The sequence below is a fragment of the Periplaneta americana genome, chromosome 15, assembly GCF_040183065.1.
Source record: "Periplaneta americana isolate PAMFEO1 chromosome 15, P.americana_PAMFEO1_priV1, whole genome shotgun sequence".
Lineage (NCBI taxonomy): Eukaryota > Metazoa > Arthropoda > Insecta > Blattodea > Blattidae > Periplaneta > Periplaneta americana.
Window position 1 is genome coordinate 47,717,712 of NC_091131.1, and position 12,750 is coordinate 47,730,461.

General features: G+C 37.1%; 1 protein-coding gene across 3 annotated transcripts in view; it reads right to left on the reverse strand.

The window, feature by feature from the left end:
• LOC138714851 (serine-rich adhesin for platelets-like) overlaps positions 1-12,188 on the reverse strand; it is a 381,087-nt gene extending 368,899 nt beyond the window's left edge. For all 3 annotated transcript variants that reach the window (XM_069847050.1, XM_069847047.1, XM_069847048.1), the window contains exon 1: positions 11,492-12,188. The gene's annotated coding sequence lies outside the window, so the exon portion shown is untranslated. The remainder of the gene's footprint in view (positions 1-11,491) is intronic.
• Positions 12,189-12,750: the final 562 nt, after the last annotated feature.

Genomic DNA, 12,750 nt, shown 5'->3' on the forward strand with positions numbered 1-12,750 from the left:
CATCAGTTGACATGACTGGTCTATAGTATAGACAATATTAAAATCTTCAATATTAAAATGTCCAATTTATCGGATATGACGTGAACATGGCAACCAAAATCGAATTTGCTTTCCATAAAATTCTTTCATTTTTTCTTATAAGTGTAAGTCGAATATGGGCCTAGGTGTTACATGTCAAAAAGACAGATAGAAGAAAATTTAAAAAATGGAGGAAGAATAAAAAAGGGGATGTTAGGAAAAAACGAAAAAGGAAGATATTTGTCTATGTGTGTGTGTCTGTCTGTGTGTGTGTGTGAGTGAGAGAGAGAGAGAGAGAGAGAGAGAGATTAAATACAAGAAGGAAGTAAGAACGAATGTAGGCATATTAAAAGGACAAAATGAAAGAATTCAAGGCAGGAAGAAGAAAGGGAAGAAAATAAAGAAGAACATGCCAAAATAAGGACAATGAAACAAAGAAATCAGGAAAAAAACCAATGGAAAAGATATAAGAATATGGAAAAAGAAAAAAAGATATAATGAACGAAAAATGAAATATAAAAACAAAATAAAGCGAGAAAGGGCAGAAAATAAGAACAAACTAAGCAATAAAATAAAGAACAAAATGAACGGGCAAAAGAAAGAATAAGAAGAATAAGGGAAGAAGAAATATTGAAATAAATATGTAACTGGCTAAAGAAAGGAAGACATGGAGAAACCGACGAAAAAATCAAGGAGGAATAGGAAAGAGCTGAATCATTGTAGGAAAAGATAGAGATAGAGAGAGAGAGAAAAGAAGTGAAATGAAAATGTATGGAACCAGTTGCAACCAGTTTCATGTAGGCCTAATGTAATAATACTGGAAAAGGACGACATTTTAGCTCAGGAATCTTCATGTCGATCACGGCCTATTCAAATTTACATTTTCGTATTGTCTTCAGAAGGTCTATTTTGTAAAGGTTGGAGGTTGGAGTTCGTATTAGATTTAAGAGATGTCTTCTGCTGACAGATGAATAAATAATCACAACCTCAGTTCAATCCCTTACCGCCGTCCGTTACTGAAGTTATTACCGGGGAACTGGAATGTCAAGGTGATGTTGAAGCTTCACCTTCCCTATTCCGAGTGGCCCAAGGGCTTAAATCACCTTCCCAGCATGAGTCAAGTCCAGATTTCAATGCAAGATCCAGAGACGAGTGAGTCATTCCATTCAGAACTAGAAAAAAACTCTTTGAAAAAAACTTCTGGATATTATGCTAAGAAACGGCAATGGAATAAAACTATTTCTTTCAGGTATGTTTTTCTTTAATTGGTCATTTTACGACGCTTTATCAACTGATCTGGTTATATAGCTTGTGAGTGAGATGAAGGTGATAATGCCGGCGAAATGAGTTCGGGGTCCAGTGCCGAAAGTTACACAGCATTTGCTCTTGATGGGTTGAGGGGAAAAACCGGAAAAAGCTCAACCAAGTAACTTATCCGAACCAGAATTTGAACTCGGGCCCGCTCGTTTCACGGTCTGACAGATTAACCGTTACTCAAGAGCGGTGAACTTCAGGTTTGCCAATTTAAAGTTTCGAAACAGTGTATTCATTATTTTTTCACGAGTCAAAATTTAATACAGTACGAAATACCATCTGTTCTTTCAAATTTGGAGTGCATTTCTCAGGTTAATTTTCATGCGAATAAATGTTTGTTACGTTAGGTTTTTACGGTAGTTGGGTTTTGAAGAATATTTATTTAGGTTTTCTTTCAATAGTGTTTTGAAATTAAATTTTTCCGAAGTTTCCCACAGATTTTAAACCTCTCTAGACACTTAGAATTACATGTAACTCAACTTGCTATTATTATTATTATATCATTTTAGTAGGTTATTTTACGACGCTTTATCAACATCTTAGGTTATTCAGCGTCTGAATGAGATGAAGGTGATAATGCCGGTGAAATGAGTCCGCGGTCCAGCACCGAAAGTTACCCAGTATTTGCTCATATTGAATTGAGGGAAAACCCCGGAAAAACCTCAACCAGGTAACTTGCCCGAACCGGGAATCGAACTCGAGCCACCTGGTTTCGCGGCCAGACACGCTAACCGTTACTCCACGGGTGTGGACATTATTATTATTATTATTATTAACTGTATGTTGATCCTATATTGCTATCATTTTTATATTTGCTCGCTGAAGGCGTTAGCGTCACAATGAACAACCATGTACATACTTGCAACTAGTTCGAAAAACCTGTTGACTACGAATTGAAAATGCACTGTGGTGGCCTGAGTTCGTTTCGTAGGGAGAGACGGAAGAATACTGTACCTCTGATCACGAACCGGATTGTACACTAACGCATAGGTAAACAAAACTCAACGCGCCACTCCACTCCATCTGTACTCCGTTGCACTGTAATTTCACTTCATTCTTAAGTTGTCTCGAATCCTAAGCTTGATTATTATTATCATCATCATCATCATCATCATCATCTTAAACCTGGCCGGGGGAGAATTGTCCCTCTGCTTCCCTAAATGATGTCTTTGGAAACGGAAGAAATTTTTAAATAAATATCCTTTTTGTTTTACCATTATAGTCATTTTTTGAACGTATAATGTTAGTTATGAATAACAAGCTTATGTTTTTTAAGTAACCTGAAGAGAGTCTACATTTAATTGTTGTTTCTTAGAACTATATCACACAAACTAGAAGTGTTAGATATTGTAACAATTTTTAATGAAGATTGGATGGTAAATTATGACAAGTAATGGTGAAATGTCACCACTAGCAAACACACAGAATTTTCTGTATTTCTAATTGGAGTAGGCCTACACGATGCACGCGTTGATTTTATTAGTTACCGTTCACACAAACGAACTCATTTTTGACCTACTGACTGCGTCTGTGTAGGAATATCTTAAACGTACGCTCCGCGGAAATGTATACCTATACTGTTTTCGCTGTAAGAAAAATCCTAATGTAAACATAAGCACGTTGCTGTCATACCCGCGATTGGCTCCTAGTCGAAACACTCACATGACGCAGGAAAATGTAGTTCGTGTTTGGAAACCACAATCTTGTATTATTTGAAAATAAAAAATTGAATTCTAATTGTTAAATACGATGAAACATATAACTTCACTCATGTGTAAAACGCTATGTAAAAGAAAAGCTACTTATATATTTTGTTATGTACTATGAACGCGGATGAATACCAACGGTAATACCGAGGTAGGCTGTTCTTGTAACAAGCTGGCGTCACTTGAGCTCGTAGTTGTTCACGTAAGCACTTGGTACTGAAGTATGACTTCTGTATCCTCAACTGTCCATTGTGAAGACATAAGAATTAAAAATAATTTAATTGCAGTAATTATAAAGTAAATGTTTCCTAAGCAAACGAATGCATAGTAGTGAGGTTAGGCCTACTTGACGAGTAACGGGAAATGTTTAACATGAAACAGAATGTACAACAGTAGGCGGGAACACGTACTGAGAATCTATGGCGGCAAACAGCGGCCAATGAAGCCTCGCTTCAGTCACGTGCTATTGTTTACATTAGGATTTTTCTTACAGCGAAAAGATTATACGTCAGCGGTGACCAAAACTCGAGCTGCAGTGATTATACACGCGACACAGCCTATGAAGTAAGGAGACGGAGGAAAGGTACTTGGCATGAAAACTACAACCAGTGGTGGTTCCTGTACTAACATTTTGATCAATCCCGCGGATAAAAATCTCAAGCTTTGCTATATTAGTAATGTCCCTGCTGTCATCAAGAGTCAGTGATTTTTCTTGCTTCTTTTTTTAACTTTCCTTTTGAATATAATCAGGAATTTTCTAAATTCTTCTCTCGATACTTGGTCGAGAAATTCGTAGTTTTTCAAAATTAAAAACTTCTTATGGACAAGTTATGTAAGCTATTTTAATCATTACTCTTTTGAGAAATTCTATTCTATTAAAAGGCTTTAGAGCACGAGATATTTCAAACCCCATTAGGTAGCTGACTTCTTTACATTTATTTATGTCATTTTTCTCTTCCTGGCTATGATTTAAGACATGTCAATTCCTGGTGTTTAACAGTTCGTTGGCACGTAATATTCAATCAGGTTTTCTACAATATTATTATTATTATTATTATTATTATTATTATTATTATTATTATTATTATACAAATAGGTAACTAATAAATAGTTACCCTCATCTAAAGATTAAGAAGATTAAAATTGAGATAAAACCTAATAATTTTATCCTTCTGGGGAGAAGATCTAAAAATATCAATATTTATGCACGTACAGAAGAATTATAGAAACACATACTTAGTGATCAGTAACAACAACAATAATAATAATAATAATAATAATAATAATAATAATAATAATAATAATAATAGTAATAATATATTATTCAGCGTGGCAATTAATGTTCCTAGATACTCCTAATTGAATCGCTGAGCAAAGTTTCATTTTGTTCAACAGAACAACAAAAAAGTTCTCCTTCTCATTCTTTACGAAACCACCTCTTTACTGCTGTAGAGACACTGGTTGCCTTCAGTACGTGAATGGAACACACAGCAAAGTACAGGAAACTCCTCGTACCCGTTTGAATGTCTGTGATTACACGATGTAATCACGGCACCCGCTTTGGTCACCGCTGACCTACGTTGTAGGCCTCCCAAGCATTGATTAGTTGATCGATTACCTGAAGTGTTGTGCGTTTCTCATCGATAGGTTTCGATGCGCTTTCATTACGGCATAAAAATCTGCTTGTGTACGCTTTCAACACATAGCCCTAATAAATAATTTAATGACAATGATAAAAATCCCTTTCAAGCTAAATACATCAATTTATCATAACGAAAACGCGGTATTGTACCACGAACCCAAATAAATATAAAAGAAATAAAAGAAAGCTTAAAATATATAAAAAAAAAAATAGTCCGCATCTGTGGAGTAACGGTCAGCGCGTCTGGCCGCGAAACCAGGTGGCCCGGGTTCGAATCCCGGTCGGGACAAGTTACCTGGTTAAGGTTTTTTCCGGGGTTTTCCCTCAACCCAATACGAGCAAATGCTGGGTAACTTTCGATGCTGGACCCCGGACTCATTTCACCGGCATTATCACCTTTATTTCATTCAGACACTAAATAACCTAGATGTTGATACAGCGTCGTAAAATAACCCAATAAAATAAAAAAATATATATAAAAATATATAGAATTAATATCACTACCAAAAAAATAATACAAAATAATATTCCTAAATTACCTAGTAGTTGATAAAACGTCGTTAAATAACCAAATAAAAACAATCTCCGAAAAGTCACATTTACCGTAATTCAGCGACAATGGGAAGAGTTGAATCTAACTTTCTTTCCCTGAACAAGCAAGCAGTGTTCCCTCGTCTTTCAGATGAACTAGCTATTTGGATAACGGTGTTCTTCCGCTTAATCTTAAAGCAGGTCTTACTTATATAAAAAGAACTCTCAGCAGTTATGAAGAAGGTGAAAAAATGAAAGAGGCTGTGCACATAGGATTTACTAAACCGATGTCAAATACTTGCTTACAAATGACTTTCAGTGAACCCGGAGGTTCATTGCCGCCCTCACATAAGCCCACCATCGGTCTCTATCCTGAGCAACATTAATCCAGTTCTTATAATCATATCCCACCTACCTCAAATCCACTTTAATATTATCCTCCCATCTACGTCTTGGCATCTCCAAAGGTCTTTTTCTCTCAGGTTTTCTAACTAATACTCTATATGCATTTTTGAATTCACTCATACGTGCTAGATGCCCTGACCATCTCAAACGTCTGAATTAGTGTTTCTAATTGTGTTAGGTGAAGTATACAATGCGTGCAGTTCTGCGTTGTGTAACTTTCTCCATTCTCCTGTAACTTCATCCTTCTCAGCCCCAAATATTTTCCCAAGCATCTTATTCTCGAACACTCTTAACGTCTGTTCCTCTCTCAAAGTAAGAGTCCATGTTTCACAACCATACAGAACAACCGGTAATATAACTTTTATAAATTTTAACTTAACGTTTCTTGAAAACAGACTGGATGATAAACTCTTCTCAATCGAATAATAGCAGGCATTTCCCATACTTAATTACTTACTTACTTACAAATGGCTTTTAAGGAACCCGAAGGTTCATTGCCGCCCTCACATAAGCCCGCCATCGGTCCCTATCCTGTTCAAGATTAATCCAGTCTCTATCATCATATCCCACATCCCTTAAATCCAGTTTAATATTATCCTCCCATTTACGTCTCAGCCTCACCAGAAGTCTATTTCCCTCCGGTCTCCCAACTAAAACTATATGCATTTCTGCATATGCCCTACATGCCCTGCCCATCTCAAACGTCTGGATTTAATGCTCCTAATTATGTCAGGTGAAAAATACAATGCGTGAGTTCTGCATTATGTAACTTTCTCCATTATCCTGTAACTTCATCCCTCTTAGCCCCAAATATTTTTCTAAGAACTTTATTCTCAAACACCCTTAATCTCTGTTCTTCTCTCAAAGTGAGCGTCCAAGTTTCACAACCATACAGAACAACCGGTAATATAACTGCTTTATAAATTCTAACTTTCAGATTTTTGGACAGCAGACTAGATGACAAAAGCTTCTGAACCGAATAATAACACGCGTTTCCTATATTTATTCTGCGTTTAATTTCCTCCAGAGTATCATTTATATTTGTTACTGTTGCTGCAAGATATTTGAATTTTTCCACCTCTTCCAAGGATAAATCTCCAATTGTTATATTTCCATTTCGTACAATATTCTGGTCACGAGACATAATCGTATACTTTATCTTTTCGGGATTTACTTCCAAACCTATCGCTTTACTTGCTTCAAGTAAAATTTCCGTGTTTTCCCTAATCGTTTGTGGATTTTCTCCTAACATACGTCATCCGCATAGACAAGAAGCTGATGTAACCCGTTCAATTTCAAACCCTGCCTGTTATCCTGAACTTTCCTAATGGCATATTCTAGAGCTAAGTTAAAAAGTAAAGGTGATAGTGCATCTCCCTGCTTTAGCCCGAGGTGAATTGGAAAAGCATCAGATAGAAACTGGCCTATACGGACTCTGCTGTAAGTTTCACTGAGACACATTTTAATTAATCGAACTAGTTTCTTGGGAATATTAAATTCAATAAGAATATCATATAATACTTTTCTGTTAACCGAGTCATATGCCTTTCTGAAATCTATGAATAACTTATGTACAGTACCCTTATACTCCCATAGGCCTATTTATTCAGCGTTTAATTTCCTCTCGAATGTAATTTCTATTTGTTGCTGTTGCTCTAAGGTACAGGGACATCATTTTATTTTTACTTCAATTTTTATTTTACCTGAGTTTTTTAATATACTTCACTCCCACTCCTTTTACTAATGAAGTTCAACCGTCCTCCACACAGATCCAAGACCGCATATAGTAAGTAGCCTTACGGATAGTAGTAAACAGTACGTTCCAAAAATATGTTCGCATTTTCCAGTGACGAAAGAGCTTTCAATATTGAATCATTTTCGCACAGGTACTGTCGTCCATTTGCCTACGTCGTCCATTTGCCAGTTTTATTCGCCAGCTAGTGGCTGGGCTATCTTAGCTCTCTTCTGAAAACATTAATTTCTGTTAGGAATTGGACGTCTACGTAATATCATACAACTGTTTAAAATAACTTAAATAAAAGGGCCTCGTTAAGTAATTAACTGTCACGTAATTACCTCCATTTCTACGACCCTACGACATAACCATTGGACGGACAGTAGATAGCATGTCTGAGTAATTTTATCTTTTCGGATCGGGCAGAAATGAAGACTGAATTTACAGTACGTAAGGTACTCTTTTATAGAGTAGGTACATAATTATTTCAACATGAGTTACTAGTACGAAGAACGAAACTGGTAATTGGGATTAGGTACAATAGTCCATAGTGCGATAATATGCACATTAGAACTGAAGCCTGTATCGAAATGAACAGCCACTATTTAAAAAAATGTGTTTAAATATCCATATTATGATTATTTTAAAATTTAACTTCATTCTCTATATTGTACGCTAATGTGCTGTAGGCAGTATAATATAGACTGCATAATGAATACGTCCACATGGACAGCTCAGTTCGTGAGTAAAAACACTCGTTAATACTGTACTGTGTTTTGATTAAACAAAAACCTAATGAAAATGATCAAAGTCAAAAGCGCAATATTTCCTAGTTTACGTAAATGGATGAACTACTTTTCTTCCCTCCTATACCTAGTAAAGTGATTTGTTTGTATATTACGTCAGTAGCATCGAACTCCAGTCGTGGAAGGGGTAGCAAACGGCGTTGAGTCAGAGGTATAGGCAAGTTAATATTAAAAATGTTAGTAAAAATGAAATGATGTCCCTGTATTTGAATTTTTCCATCTTTCTATAGGATAGATTTCCAATTTTTGTATTTCCATTTCGTACTATGTTCTGGTCAGGAGACATAATCATATACTTTGTTGTTTCGGGATTTACTTCTAAACCTCTCTCCTTATGTGTTTAGAGTACAATTTCCGCGTTTTCCCCAATAGTTTGTGATGTAAAATAAAGATTTGTGTCACATCACAATTTCTATAGTAGAGTTTCTCAGTTCGCAGACGGTTTATGGGCGTAGCATGCAGACTTCGACCCTAAAAAATCCTCGACATCTGTGTGTAGGCCTACAAAGTTACTGTGCGATTTTCTCCCATTAGCCTATTTGACTTCCCGAAGATTCTCATTTCACCATTATTCCTTCATCCATTCATCCTTATGTGACCGATTTGGTCGTCCTTGGTGGTCTTACGGTCACCGTGCTGGCGTTGGACCCAAGGTTCGTGGGTTCAGTCCTGCCGGGCGATGGAATTTGAGGTCATAATCCTTAGCATGGCTTCCTCCGGAAATGAAGTGAAGCTGGAGATCCCGTGTCGTAGATTTACGGCATGAAAAAAGAAACCTGTCCCTTATAGAAGGCTCCAGGAAAGTCTGTCCGCCATTTCTTAGCCACGTAGAAATTTGTAGATATAGGGGAACAACTTACAACTGCTTCATTTCCACGTACTGCTGGATGCCTAAGAACTAAGGAGTAGGGCAAAGTTCGTAGTATCTTGATATCCCCTCTCATGTTCAAACATTGCACAACACTAGTCAACACAATGCCATTTAGTCAACTTGGAAAGATGGAGCGGTGCACAACGTGCTTTTACAAGAACGACAGTTTTGAGGATGCTAATTGCGAATTTAATTTTAATTTTCAGCGTCATGCTAGACTATACAGTCTACTTTACGATCTCAAATAGCTATACGATTAAAAATAATAAATTCTTGAGCCAATAACCAACTATTTAAAATAACCCAATACTCTACCGGACTCTGTAGTTACACTAAATGGTATCTCAACATATCATCGGTCATTGTTGTCAACATACCTAGGCCCTACCAAATATAAAAGTGGTGTACTCTTCTCCCGTTTCTAAAGTGCATCCTTCAGTAGGCAGTTTATTCTAATCCAGTGGCACAACCAATTCCTTTTCCTCTTCCTGATCAGTTTCAGCATCAATCTTTCTTCACCCACTCTTTCACACGCGCCATTCTTCTCCATATCCACATCTCAAATGATTCTAGTCGCTTCTCTCCACACTCCACACAAAGCACTTCACTAGTCTCTTCCTCAGTTCTTTTTCCAGAGGTCCCTAAAAGATGCTCCTTTTTCTATTAAAAGCTTCCTTGGCCATTGCTATCCTCCTTTTGACTTCCTGGCAGCAGCTCATGTTACTGCTTACAGTACATCCCAAGAACTTGAAGCTGTCCACTTGCTCTACTGCCTCATTTAGAATTCGCACGTTTACCTTCTTTATTATTTTCCTATAACAATAGTCTTCGTCTTGTTTGCATTTATCTTCATCCCATACTGCTCACAGCAGTTATTTAGCTCCAGTAACATATCCCTTAGTATCGTCTCTTCTTCTGCTAAAAACGCCAAATCAGCAAATCTTATGCAATTTATTCTTCCTCCGCACATGTTCTGAAATCAGTTCTTTACTAAGTCCTTCAAGTAGATGTTGAATAGGGTAGGTGATAAAGGGCATCATTGTCGTACTCCTCTTCCTATTTCACTTCTTTGAGACATTTCTTCTTCTAGCCTGACTTTTATTAGTTTCATTTCAAGAATTACTCAACAGCCTCCTCTCTTTCCAATCCGCGCCTATTTTCTTCAGGATTCCCATCAGTTTATTTCAATCCACTCTGTCAAACGTCGTTTCACGTATATGATAATAAATAATAAAAAGAAAATACTGTTATAATGCATATTGTTATTAAATAATGTTTAATTTACTAATCTAGCATTATAATTCAATCGTTGGTATGGCTTACTACTGCATATTCTTAAAGAAAGCATGAAAAAGTTACACAAAAGTTAATTCCACACATTTTTATAATCATATATTTTAAAAGTCAAATGGAGTTCTTACAGTATTCACATATATTATGTATTTACGTTTGAATGTAAATATACATGTTATCAATTATTCCACACAAATTATTTTATAATTTTGCATTTGGGTGTAAATATACATATTAAGTATAATTATTCCGCACAGTTGTTAGACTTTCGTTTGTGTTAACTGCTCTTACATTTTGAAATTATTTCGTCAATTTTGTGTTCAGAAGCTTCACCGAATCTTTCTTAAATTTCTACTAATCTGAAAATATCAATTTTACGTTATTGACAACTGCCATGACCTTCTAAATTGTCTGCGTAGGAGGCAGTAGAGTTAAATAATTTCGATAATTATTTAAGACTATATTTTAATGATAGCTTAGAGATCGATTGAAATTCGATTGCTTCGCACACTCCTTTGATGACAAAGGGCCGTATTCATAGACATTTTTAGCGCGAGTCTCCGGTGGATGATCAGCGTTTTTTGTATTCATAAACCAGTGTTAGCGATAGGATATGATTTGAATTCTGTACTAGTAACCAGTCGATAGCCGGGGCTAGCTTAGTACGCTCGTAGTGCGTGCTGCGAAATGTCTATGAATAGCACCCTAAAAGTTTAATAGTCATACTACCACTATGAAAAAAAAATCATAGCAAGTAAACATTGTGTATCCCGCTGCGGTTTAAGAGGTAGATCTTTCGATGCACCCTGGTTCGATTCTCGGCAAAAAAAGTAATATAGAATCATCTTTGCAATAAAACTACTTGAGTTCCTTTAAAAAAGGGTCGTCTAGGGCCATGCTGGACACATGAGCAGAAGATCCCGCTGCTTCTAAACATCTACTGTCGGCTACATTAAGATTAAAGATGATGTGACGGCAATGATGAAAGAGATGTATGCTTATTGAAAGGGGGAGGGGCAAGCGATGCTCAGATGAAAATAAAGTTTCTACATTTGTCATCGAGCAACCATCCTCATGAATAATCTATGAAATAAATTCTGTTTACGTAACTTTAATGAAATACCATTAATAATGAAAATCGTGACTGGAAGAAATGAAGGTGTTACTTACGTGGGTTGGAGCTGCAGCTGAACTGTTAACTTGCTTCTTTTCTGTCTGCTTTCCTTAACAGATGATGATTATAAAGTCATCCATCTAAAAGACAACGTTGTGTATCCAAATTGCACTTACACTTCTATCTTGTTGGCATAATGCAGAGTCAGTTCGTCATTGATATGAAACTGCGTTTATAAAGTCAGTGTGATTATAATAATAGTCCACGCGTGCTTAATTGAAATAAGGTAGTTATAAATTTATATTACAAGAGAATACAAAGTTCGTTCACAGTACCGGTAACAGAAGTCTCGGAATTTGACAGATACGAAAGCTTCACTTGGAAGACGCGTGGGTATCACTGACGTAAAGTTTACTGAAAAAAAAAAAAACTTTGTCTCGTAATTCGTTGCAGAATAAAAAAATTCAATGTATTTCAAATGTCAGTAGTATTTTTTTTTAATTTAATACAGTTTTATACAAGTCGCACTCAATTTCAACCCCCTCAAATCACTAATCAGAAGCAAATGCAAGTACCGTGCTGAAGTTTTGACAAGTATCAAAGCAACACCAGAGGCAGAGTTAGAACTACCGAATTTTTGACAGGAAATTCTAGTGTTGTTGTTGCTTGCAACCCCCTGCAACTACGAATCCGTCAGGACGTCTTCTGCGACTCGCTCGCCGACAACGTCCGATCACCACTGGCAGGCGAAGCGAGCAGACAGATCGCTGCTGCGAGCCAGGTAGGTTAGGCAACATTGCATCCAGTCTACCTACCCGTATCCTGCTCCGTACTCCTTCCCCGCCCCTCCCCTCAGCACCTCCACTTCTCTCACACATTTCGTCCGCCTACCTCTCGAGTCCAACAACCTAAAAAGGGAAAAGAGACAATAACATAAGACACAACAGTTAAATAGCCCCTACGGATCATAAAAGATGCGTATATGAAGTCGGGATGAGAAGGACGGTCAGTGAACACGGAACGTGAGGCCAATGTTAGTCCCAAAGTTCACGGTTCCCCCCGGCTCCGACACCCGGTCACCGGCCATATGGTTAAATGGACAATGAATACATACCGCAAAGGTCAACGCACGGTTTAAAGATCCTAGAAATTACATCTATTTGCTACTTATTCTATCCCGGTACTGGAATTTCCTCCTTTGATGCAAGTTCCTGCATGTCCAAGAACATGAAGAGGTCGAATGTTGTCTTCCGGATGACTTGAAATCGACAAATTGCCGAGTACTATTCAATAGGTGGTCCGCGTACCCCTCGGA